Source organism: Schistocerca cancellata, chromosome 8 (assembly GCF_023864275.1).
Source record: "Schistocerca cancellata isolate TAMUIC-IGC-003103 chromosome 8, iqSchCanc2.1, whole genome shotgun sequence".
NCBI classification, from domain to species: Eukaryota; Metazoa; Arthropoda; class Insecta; order Orthoptera; family Acrididae; genus Schistocerca; species Schistocerca cancellata.
The window spans coordinates 194,099,271-194,120,442 of record NC_064633.1 but is presented as its reverse complement, the minus strand read 5'-3'; the positions used below and the strand labels follow the sequence as shown (position 1 = coordinate 194,120,442).

The 21,172-nt window shown below is 41.8% G+C and overlaps 1 protein-coding gene across 1 annotated transcript in view; it reads right to left on the bottom strand.

The window, feature by feature from the left end:
• The window catches only part of LOC126094631 (glycine receptor subunit alpha-3), a 611,226-nt gene extending 606,002 nt beyond the window's left edge, over positions 1-5,224 (bottom strand). The window contains exon 1 of the mRNA XM_049909117.1: positions 5,164-5,224. The gene's annotated coding sequence lies outside the window, so the exon portion shown is untranslated. The remainder of the gene's footprint in view (positions 1-5,163) is intronic.
• Between the last annotated feature and the right edge of the window lie 15,948 nt (positions 5,225-21,172).

The window sequence follows — 21,172 nt, the reverse complement described above, 5'->3', positions numbered from 1 at the left end:
TTGTATCTTCAGTGTGTATCTACAGCATGTAGGCGATCGTTTGCTTCAGCAAGACGGTAATAGCTCTAATAAAGGTTTCTTCTTCCATTTGATAGCTGGAAAAATATGCCTATTCTTCTGTGAATTATGCGAAAATATTTGTCGTGCGTTGGTTCCATTGTGAATACTTAAATTACTCTTACATGAAACTGCTCCCATCAAATTCATACAACATGTGAAGATCCGAAATACAACTCAGAAAATTATCCACACTGCACAAGAAATATAACTTCTTGCAAATCTTGTAACCGTCTCCCATTGTGAGCATGAATTTTAAATTGGGCTCAAATGTACGTACAAGCTTCCTCTGTACTGGTGCTAAAGCATGATGCCCTGCGACGTCACCCTCCGATTGGGCGAGCTTCAAACAACAAGGTGTCGACACATGCGAAAACTAGATCACTGCTCAGAAGTTCATGTGAGCTGTGAGGTGGTTTATTGATGTCACATTGGTAACAAATTTCAGCACAATTCTGCCCAACGCCATCGTGGACGTATCACACAATAGGAACGTCGTCACATCCCGTCTTACCCGCATTTCTGCTCTCGTTTTGATCTCTCTGCGATGAAAGACAAAACCGTGACACCCAGCGTTGAAATCATACGGTTTTCTTATGGGGAGAGGGGGGAGGGGAGGGGGGAGCAGAGGAAAATATTGAAGACCCACAGCCACTCGGAATCGACACGTTAAGTCCTCAGGGAATGTCGTAAAGGGCGCCAATGAAACCACCCCTTCCCTTGGGACGTTGATTCCCGCCAGTTCATGGTCGACAACGACAGTTTACAGTGCGATGAGCAATACGACGACGATCCTGAAAACCTTTGACAGTCCTGATATCCCTTGGAAGATTCAGTCCTTCTCTAACGATGTTGTGGGTGTGCAAACCCCATTCATCGTGATCCCACCCCTTTGGACTGTAGCACGACACTCATTTTTGCTCTAGTGTACAGGTTGGAATCACTAAGGACCACTCAAAACTATTCGAAGAAATTTGAATGTGTCCTGTAGCAACAAAGAGTGTTTATGCTTTATCAGCCCCCTCTGTTTCGTGCCGTCCTGTGGCGTGGTCACGGAAGGGTGCAGCATTAACACACGTATAAAGAACGGCAATACAGTCTGTGCCAGCCGCGCAACTTAGTTGAGCCCATTAAAAATGTACCAGAGACTTGGACACCCATTTCAGCTGTGTGGTGTCTCGCGGCTATTCCAGCGCCTCAGGGCAATCCCTGATGTGGTGCCCAACAAAGGGTGTTGCCGAACTATGGGGCTCAGAGAGACCATTTGCCCTTTTATTCAAGTATAGGTCAATGTTACTACCTTCGTTGATCATACTGTAGGAGGGCGCTAAACAGAAGGACTGAAAAAGCATAAATACAAATGGTTCAAATGGCTCTGAGCACTATGGGACTCAACATCTTAGGTCATAAGTCCCCTAGAACTTAGAACTACTTAAACCTAACTAACCTAAGGACATCACACACACCCATGCCCGAGGCAGGATTCGAACCTGCGACCGTAGCAGTCCCCCGGCTCCGGACTGCAGCGCCAGAACCGCTAGACCACCGCGGCCGGCAAAAAAAGAGCATAAATACCCTTTGCTGTTTCGGGTCACTTTCAAATTACGTCAAATGGTTTGGAACGGTTCCTAGTGATTCCACCCTGTACGCCAGAGCAATAATCGCTGTTGTGCTACGTCCAGAGAGGTCTGACCACGTTGAATGATTTTGCAGGGTCACCATGTACCTAGAGAAGGGTTAATTCATCTGGGGGTGACAGCAAGTCTCAAAAGTTGCCAAGAAAACAAGAATGCAAGTCTGAGACAATATTATGAAACTATGTTTGAAGATTCCGCCTTGGACAAAATGCAATTTCCGTTCCTTCACTACTTTACATACACGATTTGGTGCTGTTACATAGTTCTCAGGGGTTTCTTCAGCGTGCTCTGTCAGAGGGTTAGCTGCGTTCTGTAATAAAAAAAACTGAGTGAGTGGGTCAACATCGAACTTGAGCGGGTGTGATATGACGTCCGCCCAGAGCAAACGCAAGGAACAATAACGAAAAAATGAGATCAACGAAAAAAGAAAAAAAGATTAAGTGGTAACGTATTTGTCTAGCGTGCACAGGGTCCTGGTTCGATTCCCGGTGCATCAACAAATACACGCAAGCTGAGCTACAGCGATCAGTTTCACTCGGAAATTTTGCAAAACATATACATTAGTGCGAATTTGGTGAATTGCGTTCTTGTCTACACTCTTCATTACAGAAAAAGTTTTAATGCTGTTAGGAATTTGCTACTAATAACATTTTGTTACCGTGACATATTTTCTGTGAAACTAAAATCTTAGGCTTAAAACAATAATTACTGGTATTTCAGATAATTTTCCCTTGTGCTTATTACAGTTATTAAACTTCTGCTCCGGCAAAACTGTTGTTCAGCTATGTTTATTTCTTTTCAGAATTCAGTTTGCGATCGTGTTATCGTGATTTGTAAGAGAGTGTACATCGCTGTGAATTAGAAAACGTATTACATCGACTGAAACCTGTAATACCAGTGAGTGTGGGAAACCCTTTCAACCTATGTTTTCCCTTTTTTCTATTTGAGGTTGTTTGGATATCATGAAAATCTTCCTTTTTGCTTGTTCTTCAGATTTTGACAGACTAAATTTTTAAGTACGTAGCTCATGTTGAGAACATCTCATATGCTTCGACAAAATATTTTAAGGATTCATTCTCTTTCACGTCCCTTCTTTCAAATGCAGAACTCTGCGGCATGATTTTAAGAGATGTCCCGCGATAAAAGAGTAAATTTTCCTAGTTGAATTATCAGAGATGGTACACTAAATTTAGCTTCGCACAATGACACGTTGCGAATCTGTCGCACGCATGAATACTTTTGGATTTAGAACTAGGAAGGTTATTGGAGGGGGAATGCAGATGTTAAATTTTTTCAGCGTAGAACACGCGACACAGGCCACACTGTTAGTCTGCAACCCCATATGTCGGTCTTCGGTTTTGGCAACAGGTGTTTCTTAACCCACAGGACAGACGGTGCGTGTTCGGAGCGCAGACAGGCCGTCAGGAAGAAACAGATAAGAATTACATGGATTCATTTAATCCATGTACATTCAACATCATAGTTTGTTTTATCGATTACAATTTTTATATTTCAAGACTAATGAAAGAGTTATGGGATGACACAAAGTACAGCCTACCACACGAGGTATCACCCAAATGCCAATATTACTCATCGTTAATCTTACCACACTGTCCCACCTTTAGCAACATACTACACCTATACACTTGACATATTACTCGAAAAGAACCTTCACTTGAGTTCCTCACCGAGATCATGAAAACCGTCGCGATATATATATATATATATATATATATATATATATATATATATATATATATATATATATATATATATATATATATATATAATGTAATTTGACGAGTCGTTCTTTTCTTCCAAAGATCGAGGATCACCTCTACCATTTTTCCTGTCTAGAAACTTCTTCAGCTCTGTCGTGAACCTTGCCTCTTCAGTTGCATCACTACGCAATCCATCCAATCAAATAACAACCTGGTTTAACTTAACACCGTTGCAATCCCAGCACAACACTTCCATTCTAATTACGCTCCGTCATCCAATCCTTGGTATAGATTCTTCACTCGCTATTGTAACGAACCCAGAGGATAGTCTGGAAACAATGTCAGCCTTCACAGACATAGAGGAACAACACATCAACAACTGTTTTGCGTCAAGTACAGCAATATCATGAATTACGTTCATTCATTTTTATTTACGTATGTACGTAGCTTACAATCTTCGTTAAAAAAGGCTTCACTCTTATTTTGAGAGCTGAATATTGTGTCGCCACAATCTCATCCTGTCTTTAGAATTAAATAACAAAATGAGAAAAAAAAATATCATAGGTCCACAGATCACATCCCCCATCAATGCTAAGATACGTAGCATCCGAAAATCATCCATAAACACTGGAACAGCAAAACGGCGTAATTTTTCCATTTGAGCGTTCACTATAATTGCAGTCCACGCATTTGTTCCTTCAAAATTAGTTAGAAATTGTATTTCGTTTGCTAGGCGTTTGAAGTCACCAAAACGTCTCAGTCACTCGTAAAAATTTCATTCAAATAGTTACCATTTTTTTCTAGATCTCGCAGTTACCTGAAACTATTAGGGGTATGAATCAAGTTTATTATGAACCTCTAAGTAAGAAACTGAAACTGATTACTACAACTACGATTGCTAAATTGAAATGCGATCGCTATAATCGAATAAATTTTAGCCGCGGGTTATCAAGAGGTTTCCATAACTACTTTGGTAGAGTACTCTGTTTACTTCCCGCGGCAAACAGCTCCACTGTCTCTTTATTTTACATCGCTGCCTAGTGTTTGAAACAGATTATATGACCTCACGTCAGTATACTCGTAAACAAGCACAGTTGTTAAAAGACAGGAGTGTGAAAAAGGCAACTTCTTACAAAGGTAGTTAAGATTTTTGGTGGTTTATAAAAAACATACAAAAAAATTAGTCGAAGGTAGGGATTTCAGATGTGCTTGCACAGTCTTATTGCCTCGCAAGTAAACGTACAAGCGATATTATTTCACCAAAACAAATTGAAATAATAAACATTCCTAAGATAGTGCTGTAGAGCCATGTCCTCACGTGTTTTTAATGATACTCCGTTAGCATTCGAAAACCGCATTTGTTTGCAAAGGTAAACAAAAGCAGAGCTATATCCCATGTGCGAACAGTTTAGTTTTTAAATGTTTTATGACAGATAATAATGTTGCTAGGCAATATCGAACAAATTTAATCTCCAAAGCAGAAGTGATACTGTTAGTTACCGCAACATTGTGAATCGGAACCAACAGATTAACAGAAAAGTGATTCAAACGGCTGCAAGCAGGATTTAGGGTTGTCGAAAGTCTAGAGGGAAAAATTCATTTACAGGGGAAATAGAACTGCAAATGTGTAGATGTGCGGAAAGAGCGCGAGCGAAACTGTCAACAGGTAGGCGTTTTGGAGTGTGCCAAGCGCCAACATCCCTAGCTGAGAACGCGCCAGGAGCAGCGCCAGCTTCCGCGGTACTCACGGGACGGCGTCTGGCGCGCTGTGCGGAGCCGACCACAGCTGATCGACCGCCGGCTGTCGACCGTCGACTGTGGCTCTCCACAGACGGCCGCGCCGCGCCGCGCCGAGCGACGAACCCCGACCTGCGGCGAGAGCTGCCGGCGCCGCGCATGCGCCGTGCTGCCCACCTCACGTCGCTCGCGCGGCGGTACAGTGTCTCGTTACCTGCGCGCTCGTATAGTGTAGAGTACTGCATTTGTTTATTTATCAGGCCTCGCGGCACTATGCTGGCCAAAGCCACTTTGCCACTGAGAGAGTCAGTACATTGGAACATTGTTTCTCCGTACTACGTATTATTGTAAATATGATTAACCGGAATTTTCAGAAACAAACTAGCCTACGAATTTTTCAGCCACTTATTAAACTTGTCTGCATCTACATCTACATGATTACTCTGCAATTCACATTTAAGTGCTTGGCAGAGGGTTCGTCGAACCACAATCATACTATCTCTCTACCATTCCACTCCCGAACAGCGCGCGGGAAAAACGAACACCTAAACCTTTCTGTTCGAGTTCTGATTTCTCTTATTTTATTTTGATGGTCATTCCTACCTATGTAGGTTGGGCTCCACAAAATATTTTCGCATTCGGAAGAGAAAATGGGTGACTGAAATTTCGTAAATAGATCTCACCGCGACGAAAAACGTCTTTGCTTTAATGACTTCCATCCCAACTCGCGTATCATATCTGCCACATTCTCTCCTCTATTACGCGATAATACAAAACGAGCTGCACTTTTTTGCACCCTTTCGATGCCCTCCGTCAATCCCACCTGGTAAGGATCCCACACCGCGCTGCAATATTCTAACAGAGGACGAACGAATGTAGTGTAAGCTGTCTCTTTAGTGGACTTGTTGCATCTTCTAAGTGTCCTGCCAATGAAACGCAACCTTTGGCTCGCCTTCCCCACAATATTATCTATGTGGTCTTTCCAACAGAAGTTGTTCGTAATTTTAACATCCAGGTACTTAGTTGACTTGACAGCCTTGAGAATTGTACTATTTATCGAGTAATTCTTTTGGAAGTCATGCGGATCACCTCACACGTTTCGTTATTTAGCGTCAACTGCCACCTGCCACACCATACAGCAATCTTTTCTAAATCGCTTTGCAACTGATACTGGTCTTCGGGTGACCTTACTAGACGGTAAATTAAAGCATCATCTGCGAACAACCTAAGAGAACTGCTCAGATTGTCATGCAGGTCATTTACATAGATCAGGAACAGCAGAGATCTCAGGACGCTTCCCTGGGGAACACCTGATATCACTTCAATTTTACTCGATGATTTGCCGTCTATTACTACGAACTGCGACCTTTCTGACAGAAAATCACGAATCCAGTCGCACAACTGAGACGATACCCCATAGGCCTGCAGCTTGATTAGAAGTTGCTTTCCGGAAATCTAGAAATACGGAATCAAATTGAGATCGATCCCCTGTCGATAGCGGCCATTACTTCGTGTGAATAAAGCCTGTTACGCTCTATGAGTATTATTTTTACACTACTGGCCATTAAAATTGCTACACCACGAAGATGACATGCAACAGACGCGAAATTTAACCGACAGGAAGAAGATGCTGTGATATGCCAATGATTAGCTTTTCAGAGCATTCACACAAGGTTGGCGCCGGTGGCGACACCTACAACACTCTGACATGAAAGTTTCCAACCGATTTCTCATACACAAACAGCAGTTGACCGGCGTTGGCTGGTGAAATGTTGTTGTGATGCCTCGTGTAAGGAGGAGAAATGCGTACCATCACGTTTCCGACTTTGATAAAGGTCCGATTGTAGCCTATCGCGATTGCGGCTTATCGTATCTCGACATTGCTGCTCGCGTTGGTCGCGATCCAATGACTGTTAGCAGCATATGGAATCGGTGGGTTCAGGAGGGTAATACGGAACGCCGTGCTGGATCCCAACGGCCTCGTATCACTAGCAGTCGAGATGACAGGCATCTTATCCGCATGGCTGTAACGGATCGTGCAGCCACGTCTCGATCCCTTAGTCAACAGATGGGGACGTTTGGAAGACAACAACCATCTGCACGAACAGTTCGACGACGCTTGCAGAAGCATGGACTATCATCTCGGAGACTATGGCTGCGGTTACCCTTGATGCTGCATCACAGACAGGAGCGCCTGCGATGGTGTACTCAACGACGAACCCGGGTGCACGATGGCAAAACGTCATTTCTCCGGATGAATCCAGGTTCTGTTTACAGCATTATGATGTTCGCATCCGTCTTTGGCGACATCGCGGTGAACGCACATTGGAAGCGTGTATTCGTCATCGCCATACTGGCGTATCACCTGGCGTGATGGTATGGGGTGCCATTGGTTACACGTCTCGGTCACCTCTAGTTCGCATTTACGGCACTTTGAACAGTGGACGTTACATTTCAGATGTGTTACGACCCGTGGCTCTACCCTTCATTCGATCCCTGCGAAACCCTACATTTCAGCAGGATAATGCACGACCACATGTTGCAGGTCCTGTACGAGCCTCTCTGGATACAGAAAATGTTCCACTGATGCCCTGGCCAGCACATTCTCTAGATCTCTCACCAACTGAAAGCGTCTGGTCAATGGTGGCCGAGCAACTGGCTCGTCACAATACGCAAGTCACTACTCTTGATGAACTGTGGTATCGTGTTGAAGCTGCATGAGGAGCTGTACCTGTACACGCCATCCAAGCTCTGTTTGACTCAATGCCCAGGCGTATCAAGGCCGCTATTACGGCCAGAGGTGGTTGTTCTGGGTACTGATTTCTCAGGATCTATGCACTCAAATTGCGTGAAAATGTAATCACATGTCAGTTCTTGTATAATATATTTGTCCCATGAATACCTGTTTATCATCTGCATTTCTTCTTGGTGTAGCAATTTTAATGGCCAGTAGTGTATTTGAACCATACGCCCATTTCAGCTATACAGTCATCATCAGGTTTATAAATTTTGGTACGTTTGTTGTATTACCTTACTTATGAACAACATGATTTAACGTATGTTTTCAAGTTCTTGCTTCCACGCAATATTATCGTTTCTGTAGCTATTTCTTACTGATTTTTTTTACTTTAATGTAGCAATAATAGCCAGTTTTGTAGTATGTTCTAACTTCTCATTTAGTAGCAGTCAGAAATAAATCGTAATCTGTAACTGACGTTCAGTGACAGCAGTTGTGAAAGATGATAAGCGATTTTGCTATTTCTGTTGCTGTCTGTCTGTTTGCTGATCGTTTTCCTTCGATGTCATTCCGTCAATAATTAGTTGTGTGCTATGTTCTGACATCTCATTAATAATGGTCAGAAATAAACTTTATTTCCAGTTGAAATTTCGTGACAGTAATTATGTCAGACGATCGGCGGTATTATATGGTTACATCTGTTATTGTTGTGGTCTTCATTCCAGGGACTGGTTTGATGCAGCTCTCCATTCTGCTCTATCCTGTGCAAGCTTCTTCATCTCCCATACCTACTGTAACCTACATCCTTCTTAATCTGTTTAATATATTCATCTCTTGGTCTCCCTCTACGATTTTTACCTTCCACGCTGCCCTCCAATACTAAATTGGTGAACCCTTCATGCCTCAGAACATGTCCTACCAACCGATCCCTTCTTCTGGTCAAGCTGTGCCACAAACTCCTCTTCTCCCCTATTCTATTCAATATCTCCTCCTTAGTTATGTGACCTACCCATATAATCTTAAGCATTCTTCTGTAGCACCACGTTTCGAAAGCTTCTATTCTCTTCTTCTCCAAACTATTAATCGTCCACGTTTCACGTCCATACATGGCTGCACTCCATACAAATACTTTCAGAAACGACTTCCTGACACTTAAATCTATGCTCGATGTAAACAAATTTCTCTTCTTCATAAACGCTTTCCTAGCCATTGCCAGTCTACATCTTATATCCTCTCTACTTCGAACATCATCAGCTATTTTGCTTCCCAAATAGCAAAACTCCTTTACTACTTTAAGTGTCTCATTTCCTAATCTAATTCCCTCAGTATCACCCGACCATATGCGACCACATTCCATTATCCTCGTTTTGCTTTTCTGATGTTCATCTTATATTCTCCTTTCAAGACAGTGCCCATTCCGTTAAACTGCTCTTCCAAGTCCTTTGATGTCCCTGACAGGATTACAATGTCATCGACGAACTTCAAAGTTATTATTTCTTCTCCATGGATTTTAATACCTACTCCGAATTTTTCTTTTGTTTCCTTTACTGCATGCTCAATGTACAGATTGAATAACATCGGGGAGAGGCTTCAACCCTGTCTCACTCCCTTCCCAACCACTGCTTCCCTTTCATGTCCTTCGACTCTTATAACTGCCATCTGGTTTCTGTACAAATTGTAAATAGCCTTTCGCTCGCTGCCACCTTCTGAATTTGAAAGAGAGTATTCCAGCCAACATTGTCAAAAACTTTCTCTAAGTCTACAAATGCTAGAAACGTTACGTTAATGAAGCAATAACAATCAATTTTGTAGTATGTTCTAAGTTCTCATTTAGTATTAGTCAGAAATAAAACTTAATCTGTAAGTGACATTTAGTGGCAGCAGTTGTGAAAGATGATCAGCGATTTTGATATTTCTGTTGCTGTCTGTCTGTTTGCTGATTGTTTTCCTTCGTTGTCATTCCATCAATAATTAGTTGTGTGTTATGTTCTGACATCGCACTAATAATGGTCATAAATAAACTTAATTTCCAGTTGAAATTTCGTGACAGTAATTATGTCAGATGATCAGCGGTATTTTACGGTTACATCTACTTGTTGACATTCCTATCATCGATGTTATTGGGCTAAACTGAATGGATATCTGTGGTGTTGTGTTGCGTAAGTTAAATTTTGTCTGTTGATTGTATTACGGTTTATCCAGGATCTTGGTGGATACGTGGTCCATGCAAATAAAGATTTCGATGAAGTGTTTGTATTTTAGGCAAACTTGTTTGTTGAGGATTAAATGTGGATAATTTCTTGTGTGTAAGTACATCTCAGTTTCCTGCAGTGTATTCATCATATGCCTATAAATCAAATTAAAGTAATACTCATAGCAGCTTAACTGGTTATACAAACTTGTTGTGTCCTTGAAAGACATTTATTACGCAGGAAGCCCAGATGATTACAAACGTTTCTTTCACATACAATTTGGAACGCCACATCTACGTGCAGTAATCGCTCCTGGATATATGACGATGGATAAATACCGAAACGCGTCATATGAGCTACGAAGTCATTCTTTGCTTGATGTTTCATTGCGACCTTCTCAGTCAGAATTCAGAACTACTGTTGTTTTTATTTCAAGTTTGACGTCTGATAACAAATGACAAAAAATATTAGTTTCGTTTGATTTAGTTAAAGATTAACAATTTTAGGATTCTTTCCTTTAGTTTCACTGTGAAAGGTTGTTTCTTGCCAAATATCTTGATTCTAGGCCCACTAGAAGTACGCTGTGAGTTAATTTGCGAGTATCAAAATTTGTGACATAAATGGTCGTATCTTTTGATTGTATTGACATAGAAGCTTCAATTTTTTGCATCACTAAGAGAGCACAGACCTTAATATGTGACGAATTTCGACTTGAGACGTGTACTATTTCCTGAGAAAAATACACACATCAAAAAAAGTTTTGCATCACCTCGATTTCGAGAGTTCCGGAACCTGTATACAAAATTGGAATAGAGAGCAACATAAACACCATTTCCGCCATTTTTATTGCTCATGAAAACCACACATTGCATGTTGTACCACCATACAGGAAGACCTTCAAAGGTGGTCGTCCAGATTGCTGTACACATCGGTACCTCTAATACCCAGCAGCAAGTCCTCTTGCATTGATGCATGCATGTATTCGCCGTGGAATACTATCCATGAAGGCGAATGCCTCGCCAATATACTGCCAATATGGTTGCATTATCGATCGGAGGATGGCATTCACGTAACGTACAGCCGTCACGGCGCCTTCCATGACCACCAGCGGCGTACGTCGGTCCCACGTAGTGCCACCCCAAAACAGCAGGGAACCTCCACCTTGCTGCACTCGCTGGACAGTGTGTCCAAGGCATTCAGCCTGACCGGGTTGCCTCCAAACACGTCTCCGACGATTGTGTGGTTGAAGGCTTATGCGACACTCATCGGTGAAGAGAACGTGATCCCAATCCTCAGTGGTCCATTCGGCATGTTGTTGGGTCCATCTGTACCGCACTGTATGGTGTCGTGGTTGCAAAGATAGACCTCGCCAAGGACGTCGGGAGTGAAGTTGCGCATCATGTAGCCTGTTGCGCACAGTTTGAGTGGTAACACGATGCCCTGTGGCTGCACGAAAAGCAATATTCAACATGGTGGCGTTGCTGTCAGGGTTCCTCCGAGCCATAATCCGTAGGTAGCTGTCATCCACTGCAGCAGTAGCCCTTGGGCGGCCGGAGTAAGGCATGTCATCGACAGTTCTTGTCTCTCTGTATCTCTTCGCATGTACGAACAACATCGTTTTGGTTCACTCCGAGACGCCTGGACACTTCCCTCGTTGATAGCCCTTCCTGGCACAAAGTAACAATGCGGACGCGGTCGAACCGCGGTATTGACCATCTAGGCATAGTTGAACTGCAAACAACACGGGTTCGTGCACCTCCTTCCTGGTGAAATGACTGGAAGTGATTGGCTGTCGGACGCCCTCCGTCTAATAGGCGCTGCTCATGCATGTTTATTTACATCTTTGGGTGGGTTTAGTGACATCTCTGCACAGTCAAAGGGGCTGTGTCTATGATACAATATCCACAGTCAACGTCTATCTTCAGGAGTTCTGTGATCCAGGGTGATTGAAAACTTTTTTTGATGTGTGTAATTATGAATAGTCTGACAGAGAGACAGACGGACAAGACAGTGATCCTGTGAGTGTTCCGTGTTTACCGATGGAGGCACAGAATTCTAAAAATTAGAATGGTTTGTGTTAATTGACATAGCACACGTTGTATTTATTTTCGCGTAAGTACTCAGATTTTGCTTCATTTCTGCTTACATTTTAAGTAGGTGTTGAATAAAACAGAGTTTTATACACTGAAATAATCAGAAAGTTTCTTTTGAGGCAGAATCGTACGTCGTTTATGTGCAGCACGATCACAAAGGGTTTTCATCAGCACTAGTTTGGCACATGTTGTTCGCGCCAGCCATTGTACTGTCCAGCTGCATTTTGCCCAGTTGCCTCTGAAAATGTTAAAGTCTTCAGGTTGAGTGCCAACTTCATCACCCAATCCATCATCACCGTCGTCTGCAGATTAACAAACGGTGCCAATCTCGTCAAAAAAATCATCATTTTGAAACAAATGTCTTCAGTTTCTTCTCGCCCTACCAATATGACACCGTGGACTTTTGAACACAAAATTCAACTGCAACGTTTTCCAACAATTCTGCTTCATAGGCGTCGGCAACGGAGGTGGGGCATCGTCCAGGTCCGGTTTTTTGAGCACGAGGATCAGTTGTCTCATCCCCCCTGGTCACCACAGTGAAAGGTGGCTACACTGAGTCACAGCGCCAGAGATTGCGCCAGAGAGTATTATTCAGCCGCCTCCACTGGCAGTAGTTGTTCAGAAGCCGTGGTAGGCATTGCTTGTCGTGAAGTCGTCGTGGAGAGTTCTTGTCGAGAAGCGGTGGTAGAGAGTGCTTGTGGAGATGTTGCAAGAGCGTGTCGTTGTTGAGAAGTTCCCACGGAGAGTGCTTGTTCAGATGTTGACATATTGTTTTGATGGGCTAGACACCAGATGTTGTTGGATTAGGGATGCTGTAATGTGCTTTTCGTCAATATATATGAAGGTAAAAAAATTCCTTTTTTTATTATTTCAATGTCTTAAACAATAATGCCTCTTGGTCACAGGTTCAGTCAACAAATCATCTGGCTCGTGTTCATGTATTAGACCGTAATTCGGGTTTCTATGTGCAATTATAGTATTCCAGTTTTATTTAATTAATTCAGTCTAAATGGTATCTAAAATATCTTGTCTTACTGAGGAAGTACCGTGCCAGATGTGTACGTTGAATCACACTTCCACAAACAGAACAGTTACATTTGTGTTTTGTTGTTTTGTAGGTTTTATAGTTGCTGGGGACTTAATTAATTAATTGTGTTAACGGAAGTTTTGTTTCATTCTTTGTTGTTGTTCTATGCAGTCAGATTGCGTACTAAAACTACTTAGGGCCAACCGGTTACGAGGCTGCGTAACCGGACAGACAGTAAAAATATTTGCATAATAAAAATAAATTTAATTAAGCCCCCATGCAACAGTCAGCATGTCTTAATATTATTGAGCGTTTGTGGTCTGCTTTCTGGTACCGGCGGAGGTTCGAATCCTCCCTCGGGCATGGGTGTGTGTGTTTGTCCTTAGGATAATTTCGGTTAAGTAGTGTGTAAGCTTATGGACTGATGACCTTAGCAGTTAAGTCCCATAAGATTCACACACATTTGAACTTTTTTTTTTTTGTCTTCTTCGGAGGGAAGGGCGCGTTATCGCTATCCACTTCCATCCTCTTTACCTGAACTTGGCCCTAGCTTGCAGGATGAATGGTGAACGTTTCCACTGGAAATGGAAATGAGCGTTTGGCGCCATTGGCCGGGAGGCCCCTTGCGGTGCAGGTCCGGCCGCCGTGGTGCGGGTCTTACTACATTGGACGCCATATTGGGCGACCTGCGCGCCGGATGGGGATGAAATGATGATGAAGACAACACAACACCCAGTCCCTGAGCAGAGAAAATTCCCCGACCCAGCCGGGAATCGAACCTGCGCCCGTAGGACGGCAATCCGTCACGCTGACCACTCAGCTATCGGGGCGGACTCGTTTCCACTGAAAACCACGCAGGACATTTATTTATCTATTCCGACAGACTGGAAGCTGTTTTCAATTCCAGTGGGTCTCTGCACCGTAATAGGCTTGATAATGTGCTGTGTTCTTGGTGTTTCCACATTTCTGTCTACCAGCGTATCTTACGTTTTCTTAGTCTGTCGAGCTTTTCACGGGAAATTCTGCTGATTCATTCGTGCCGATGTGGTTTCGGCACTGACTTCCAGTCGAGATGGATTCCAAACTTCTCGGAACCATCTCGAAACAGTATCTCCATCTTGTCGTGTCGCTTCCTCGTCCAGCCCTCAGCGAGTTGCAGAAAGGAGCCGTTCCAATACTCTTGGCACACGGATTCAGTTGCCGATTCCCAACACGTAAACATAGTAGCACTACACGCGCAGGTTCTCATTTTTTGCCACGAATTGCTCTCTTGTGCCAATTTCTTCATCTCAGAGTAGCACTTGCAACCTACGTCCCCAATTAGCATAGTTAATCCTAAACACACTAGTCGATAATAGAAAATACCATTTTCTGCGCTAAAAGAAAGGGGAGGAAATGCGAAATTTCTAGTCGAAAAAAATTTACTCTCCCGGATTGGAATCTTCTGGCCTGTGGATGCGACACAGCGCCACATACTCTCAGAGAGATATGAATTCTGCGTTCCCGTAAGCTTGTTCCACAATAAGGAGACATCCATTAATTACGTGAACTCAGATTATGGGGAAGTATTCGGAAAAATCTCAACAACTCTCATTTAAAGGGGAGGGGGGGGGGGAGAGGGGAAGCGCAGCTAAACTTTCACGTCAACATTTTAATTCAGAGATTATAAATTACACTAGTCAACAGCCATTTTGCATCTGGAATGAGATACATCAACTAGTACGTATTTTGATGTGTAGAATCCGAATACACCTTTCAGAATGTTCTAGCACGTACCATTTTTGGGTTTTTAAAGGCTTTTTTTTTGTATTCAGTATTTCGCTTTTTGGTGTTTTTCTATTTTGATGATTAATTGTTGTGTGTGTGGGTTTTTTTTTTTTTTTTTTTTTCAGAGGGCCCGCATCTCGTGGTCGTGCGGTAGCGTTCTCGCTTCCCACGCCCCGGTTCCCGGGTTCGATTCCCGGCGGGGTCAGGGATTTTCTCTGCTTCGTGATGGCTGGGTGTTGTGTGCTGTCCTTAGGTTAGTTAGGCTTGAGTAGTTCTAAGTTCTAGGGGACTGATGACTATAGATGTTAAGTCCCATAGTGCTCAGAGCCATTTGAACCATTTGCAGAGGAGAGCTAGAAGATCTACAAATCGTCAGTAAATAGTTGGTGTGGTAATTCAGTGGTGTGAAAGAGATCCTCAGTGAGTGTTTCCTGTGAAAGGTAGTGCAAACTTTTTGTGTTTAAAACACTGAGAAAAATGGCAACTAGTAAATCTCGTTGCTGTCTAAACCACCCCTACAACTCTTATTATGTGTGCGGGAAATTCACTCCAAAAGCCCTAAGAAAACCAATCACTGATTTGGTTAAGAAGGTACATATATTGTATTTTGATAGTCCTGTTGGTGATCAAGATAAAAATTTTGCACCTCATATTGCCTGCATTACCTGTACTACAACCTTAATCGAGTGGTTTAAAGGAAAACGCCGAGCCATGCCTTCGCTGTTCCGATGGTGTGCTGTAGGCCTAAAGACTGTTATTCAGACTGCTACTTCTGTCTTACAAATATCTCGGGACCTTCAAGCAAAACTAGACATAAAATAAAGTATCCAAATGTATCTTCAGTGCACTGGCCTGTGCCCCATGATGAGGGGTTACCTGTTCCTGTCTGTAGCTTGAAAGTCAAAGAACCAGGCACCATGTCAAGTGAATCAGAAAGTGTTGAACATATAGAGGAGTACTTCCCTCAATATCATGACACTTCGCCTCAGCTCTTAAATCAAAAAGAATTGAACAACTTGGTTCGCGATCTAAAACTTTCGAAACAGCAAGCTGAATTCTTGGGGTTGAAACCGCAACAATGGAACTTTCTAGCTCCAGGGACAAAAATTTCGTTTCAGATCAAGAGGTACTTCCTTCGCTCAATATTTCGATATGCAGAATTCAGTTTGTGTATGTAGAGATGTCAATGGTTTGATGATGCAAATCAACAGGAGTGGCGACTATTTATTGACTCCAGTAAAACCAGCTTGAAAGCAGTACTACTGCATAATGGCAATGCATTTCCGTGGGTACCTTTGGCTTACGCACTAGACATGAAAGAAACTTATGAAACCATGGCTTTGCTGCTAGAGGCAATCAAATATAGGGATCATGAATGGCAGCTTTGGTGTGATTTAAACGTTGTTGCACTCCTGACAGGTTTACAGGCTGGATTCACGAAATACTGCTGCTTTTTGTACCTTTGGGACAGCCGTGACACCAAGAACCACTATACAGTCAAGGAATGACCTACAAGGAAGTCATTTGTTCCTGGAAACGTAAATGGAACAATATTCCATTGGTTTAGCCCGATAAATTCATTTTGCCTCCTCTTCATTTCAACTTGGGCCTTATCAAGAACTTTGTAAAAGCTCTGGATAGAGAAGGTGCGGCCTTCAATCGCTTAAAAGAAAAGTTTCCCAAATTAAGTGAGGCAAAGCTCAAAGAGGGTATATTTGTTGGACCACAAATAAGAAAATTGCTGAAAGATCTAACCTTTGGTACCAAACTCACAGATATCCAATTAGCTGCGTGGTCTTCTTTTAAAGCAGTTGTGAAGGGCTTTTTGGGTAACAGAAAACACAAAAGCTATATTTCCATTGTGAATTATGTGTTGGACAACTATAAGAACATGGGGTGTAGAATGTCGCTTAAAAATCACTTTTTACATTCTCAGCTTCATTTCTTCCCGGAAAATTTGGGAGCCGTAAGCGATGAGCATGGTGAACACTTTCACCAAGACATTTTTACCATGGAACACCGTTACCAAGGCCATTGGAACCCTTCGATGATGGGTGACTACTGCTGGGGTCTTTTTTAGGGAGAGTGATGAAACGGCAAACAAAAGAAGAGCTCCGTCGTCGCATTTTTCATATACCAAAGATGATTAAAGGTGAAAATAGCCTCTGAACTAATTTGCACCTTTTACTGACATCATGCCATATATATATTGATTTCAAACGTTCTTAATGTGTATTTTTGTTTTACTTCATTTCGTCAATTTTGGCTATTACAATTTTTTATTCTGCTGTGTATCTAGGAAACGTGACGTCATAGACAAAAACTGATTTTACCAGTGTATTCAGCATCCCAACATTACGTAAATCCACCCATTCACATACCAGACGAAGAAAAAAGTTTAAATTGGTTAACTAGTGTTATTATAACGAATAACATTTTGTTTTGTGCAATTAATCCCGAGCATAGATAGTATTGAAGTGCCTGCCAGTCTTTTGGCCTCTCTGTACAGAAGTGAATGCTTTACGCGTGTGCATGTGCGGGATTTCCCGATTTGAAACAAGAGACGTATAAGTATTAGCTTTCGCTCGGGAAATTCTTGCTGCACCGTTAGAAATCACGGAGTGTCAGTGAGTCAGTCATGATATTTTGCTACGTTTATAAAGCCGGTGTTATTGTGTTCAGCACGAATTTGAGTCAAAACTTTTACAATACGTGTATTAAGCGATATTTTGACAAGTCAAAACACATGTGCGAGCAAGAGGTTAATCATTTGTGGATGGAAGTTAATCTGAAGTTCACCGACATGTATTCTCTTAGTGGCCATACAAATCAAGAGAATGATAAGCTATGTAATCATTCGGTTCAAAGGAAGGGAAACCCACAATTTTGTCTTTCATCTGCAAAGTAAGTAAATGTTCAGTAACATGTGATGTATATAACATACTAATAAAAGATCAATTTTTCAGAGATCCTTCAAAACGTTTAGTACTATTTTCGTGCAGCACTTCTGTCCACATGTCTCAGTGTGTCTGTCCGTCCGAATACCATTCAGGCAGGGCATGTTTAAAATAAAGTGTTTTTAACCAGGTGTTACAACCACTGTTTAATACACTTTGTACGTAGGCTGTTTAGGTTTTTATGTTGGTAACGGCACGTAGCGCTCTGTATGAAAATCACTGACTGTGCTGTGTGCAATCTGTGGCTGGTTGGCATTGTTGGAATATTCGCTATTGTAGTGTTGGGCAGTTGGATGTGAACAGCGCGTAGCGTTGCACAGTTGGAGGTGAGCCGCCAACAGTGGAGCATGTGGGGTGAGAGATGGCGAAATTTTGAGAGTGGGCGATCTGGACGAGTGTCCGTCAGAAAAAGGAAATTTGTAGGACTCGATGTCATGAACTGATATATATATTATGCCTTTTGAACACTATTAAGGTAAATACATTGTTTGTTCTCTATCAAAATCCTTCATTTGCTAACTATGCCTATCAGTAGTTAGTGCCTTCAGTAGTTAGAATCTTTTATTTAGCTGGCAGTACTGGCGCTCGCTGTATTGCAGTAGTTCGAACAACGAAGATTTTTGTGAGGTAAGTGATTCATGAAAGGTATAGGTTATTGTTAGTCAGGGCCATTCCTTTGTAGGGATTATTGAAAGTCAGATTGCGTTGCCCTAAAAATATTGTGTGTCAGTTTATTGATGATCATAATAAGTAAAGAGAGAAATGTCTGAGTACGTTCAGTTTTGCTCAGCTGCTTGAAAAACAAATAACGTTGAGTTTTACCAGCACAGTCATTCATAATTTTTCTAACGGGATGTTTCATATGTCGACCCTTAGCCGAGGATACCTCACTGGAATCTACCGATTTTTTTCTTGTAGTTTGTGTAATTAGTGTAGCTATTGTTTATTGCTAGCGCGTAATTGAGGAGAGAGAATTTCCTTTGTAGTTGTAGTTTTTCATTGTTGTACAGTAAATCAGTTGTGGCACGCATGTAGATTTGCACCAAGTATTTCGCAGCTGTGCTTGCAATTAATTAGATATTATTTTCAGTGCTATTTTAATGTGTTTTCTTATTTTACTCTTCAAATAGTGCTTTTCTGCGTATTCATGTGAAATATTGTTACAATTATGGCGTGTGAAAAACGTAACACCAGACTCCAAAGTAAACTGAGAAACGGCAGTGAAGACGAAAACAGGGTGTTAGCGCCACTGTGCAATGAATTACTTATATTCAACATAGTAATTTGGTAATTGTGCGTTGGGAAATTGACCAGGGGGCAAATATGGTGTAGACAGTGAAACAATTAGTGAACAGGGAAGCATTATCGATCGATCGGTCGGCAACAGCTCGCTTCAAGAATCCAAAATGACAGGGCACAACCTTGCAAATACCGAAGATTCAGGTTTTGCGTCCTCACTTTTTCCTCAGTTAAGAGAAGACACATTTTCTGATTTTCAAAATGCGAATATTGCCGGTGAAAATGCACTGCTGAAAAGCATAGAGGAACAGATTCCAGACATTAATACATTATTATTGCAATTAATGCAACAAATTAAACAAAATAAAAAACAAATGGAACAAAATCAGAAACAAATTAAAGAAACACTGCAACAAATACGTGAAGATTTAACTCGGAGCTACATAACATCGAATCGAAATGTCAAAAAGTCCGTAATGATGTAAAAACACAAATTTGTGAGCATTTTCAACCTAGTTTTTCGTGGCATGAAAATGCATTACTGAATCACGAAGCAGCCATAAAAGAACTGCAAACCATTGTTCATGAAAATAACGACACCTCCCGGGCTAAAATTGACTCAGTGCATCAAACAATTCGGTTACGCAACTTGCAAAAACTCAGGAAAACTTAAAGGACACAGTAAATACTCAGAAAATTGGTTCAGAAAGACACATGGAGGAAATTAGTTCATTATCAGAGAAAGTAATCGAACTTTCGGATCAGCTAAATAATTTATCTACGAAGGCAGATTATAATCTGAATGACACAAGACCGGTAGTCTTTATGACACAGAAAAGTACGAATAAATTAGGAAATTCAAACAAAATTAGAATCAAATTAATACGCATCACAAAAGAGAAATCCGGGAAATACAAGATCAGTTGACACAGGTAATACAAGAATTACATATTTCAGAGGAGACTCGCGCTCCAACATGGGCATGGGCATTTCGGAAATTATGAAAGAAATTGGCAAGGTGCACCGAATTTTGAGATGGAACTGCCGACACGACGTAACAATGACCGATATGCGACTCACCGACACGATGAATTTGACTATAAGCTGTTCATTACTACACGTAAATTCAAAACATTTAAGAATTCTGGCAACGACATTCATCCACAAGCGTGGCTTCATCAATTTGTTTTCCTCCCAAATGGTCATTAGAGCACAGATTAGAATTTATGTGTGGCTATTTAGAGAATAAACCAGCTGTAAGGATGCGATCGGTCATTCACGATTGTCACAGTGAAGAAGAATTTTATCATGCCTTCCTCTCAGCATACTGGTCTCAAGCTACTCAAGATCATGTAAAACATAGCATCATAATGATGAAACATTTCGAACAATCTGAGTTTTCCAGTCTTGTCAAATATTTTGAAGACAAGTTGCATAAGAATCAGTATCTCTCAAACCCATACAGTCCCTCAGAACTTATTCGCATTTGCTTAGTCAAATTACCTCAACATTTGAGACATATTATTTTGGCAGGACGTTGCAAAGACGACATTGAAGCTTTTCAGGAACTGTTACAAGAATTGGAAATTGACAGTGACAATCGCAGGACGCGAAAACAGGAACATAACAATTACAAGTCACATCCGACGCAATTCTGCGATGACAGAAATAATAACTAGACACGACAAGGCTATTCTTACAACGCAAATCGTGACCAAAACAGTCACCACCCATATGACAACCGTTGGCAGAGTAGCAATAATTACAGGGGAAGATCACCTCTCCGTGGTAATGACTATGACATAGACAATCATAAAAACAGACAATATGGGAACCAGAACTATTATTATCGATGGAGACAGAATAACTTCAGACGCAACGGTCCACCACGCAGTTACGACTCAGGGAGAAATTTTCCACCATGTGACCGACAAGAAAGAAATTACAGAAACTACCGACATGACGACAGACGATATAATCTTAACGACAGACCTGAATTTCATCAGAA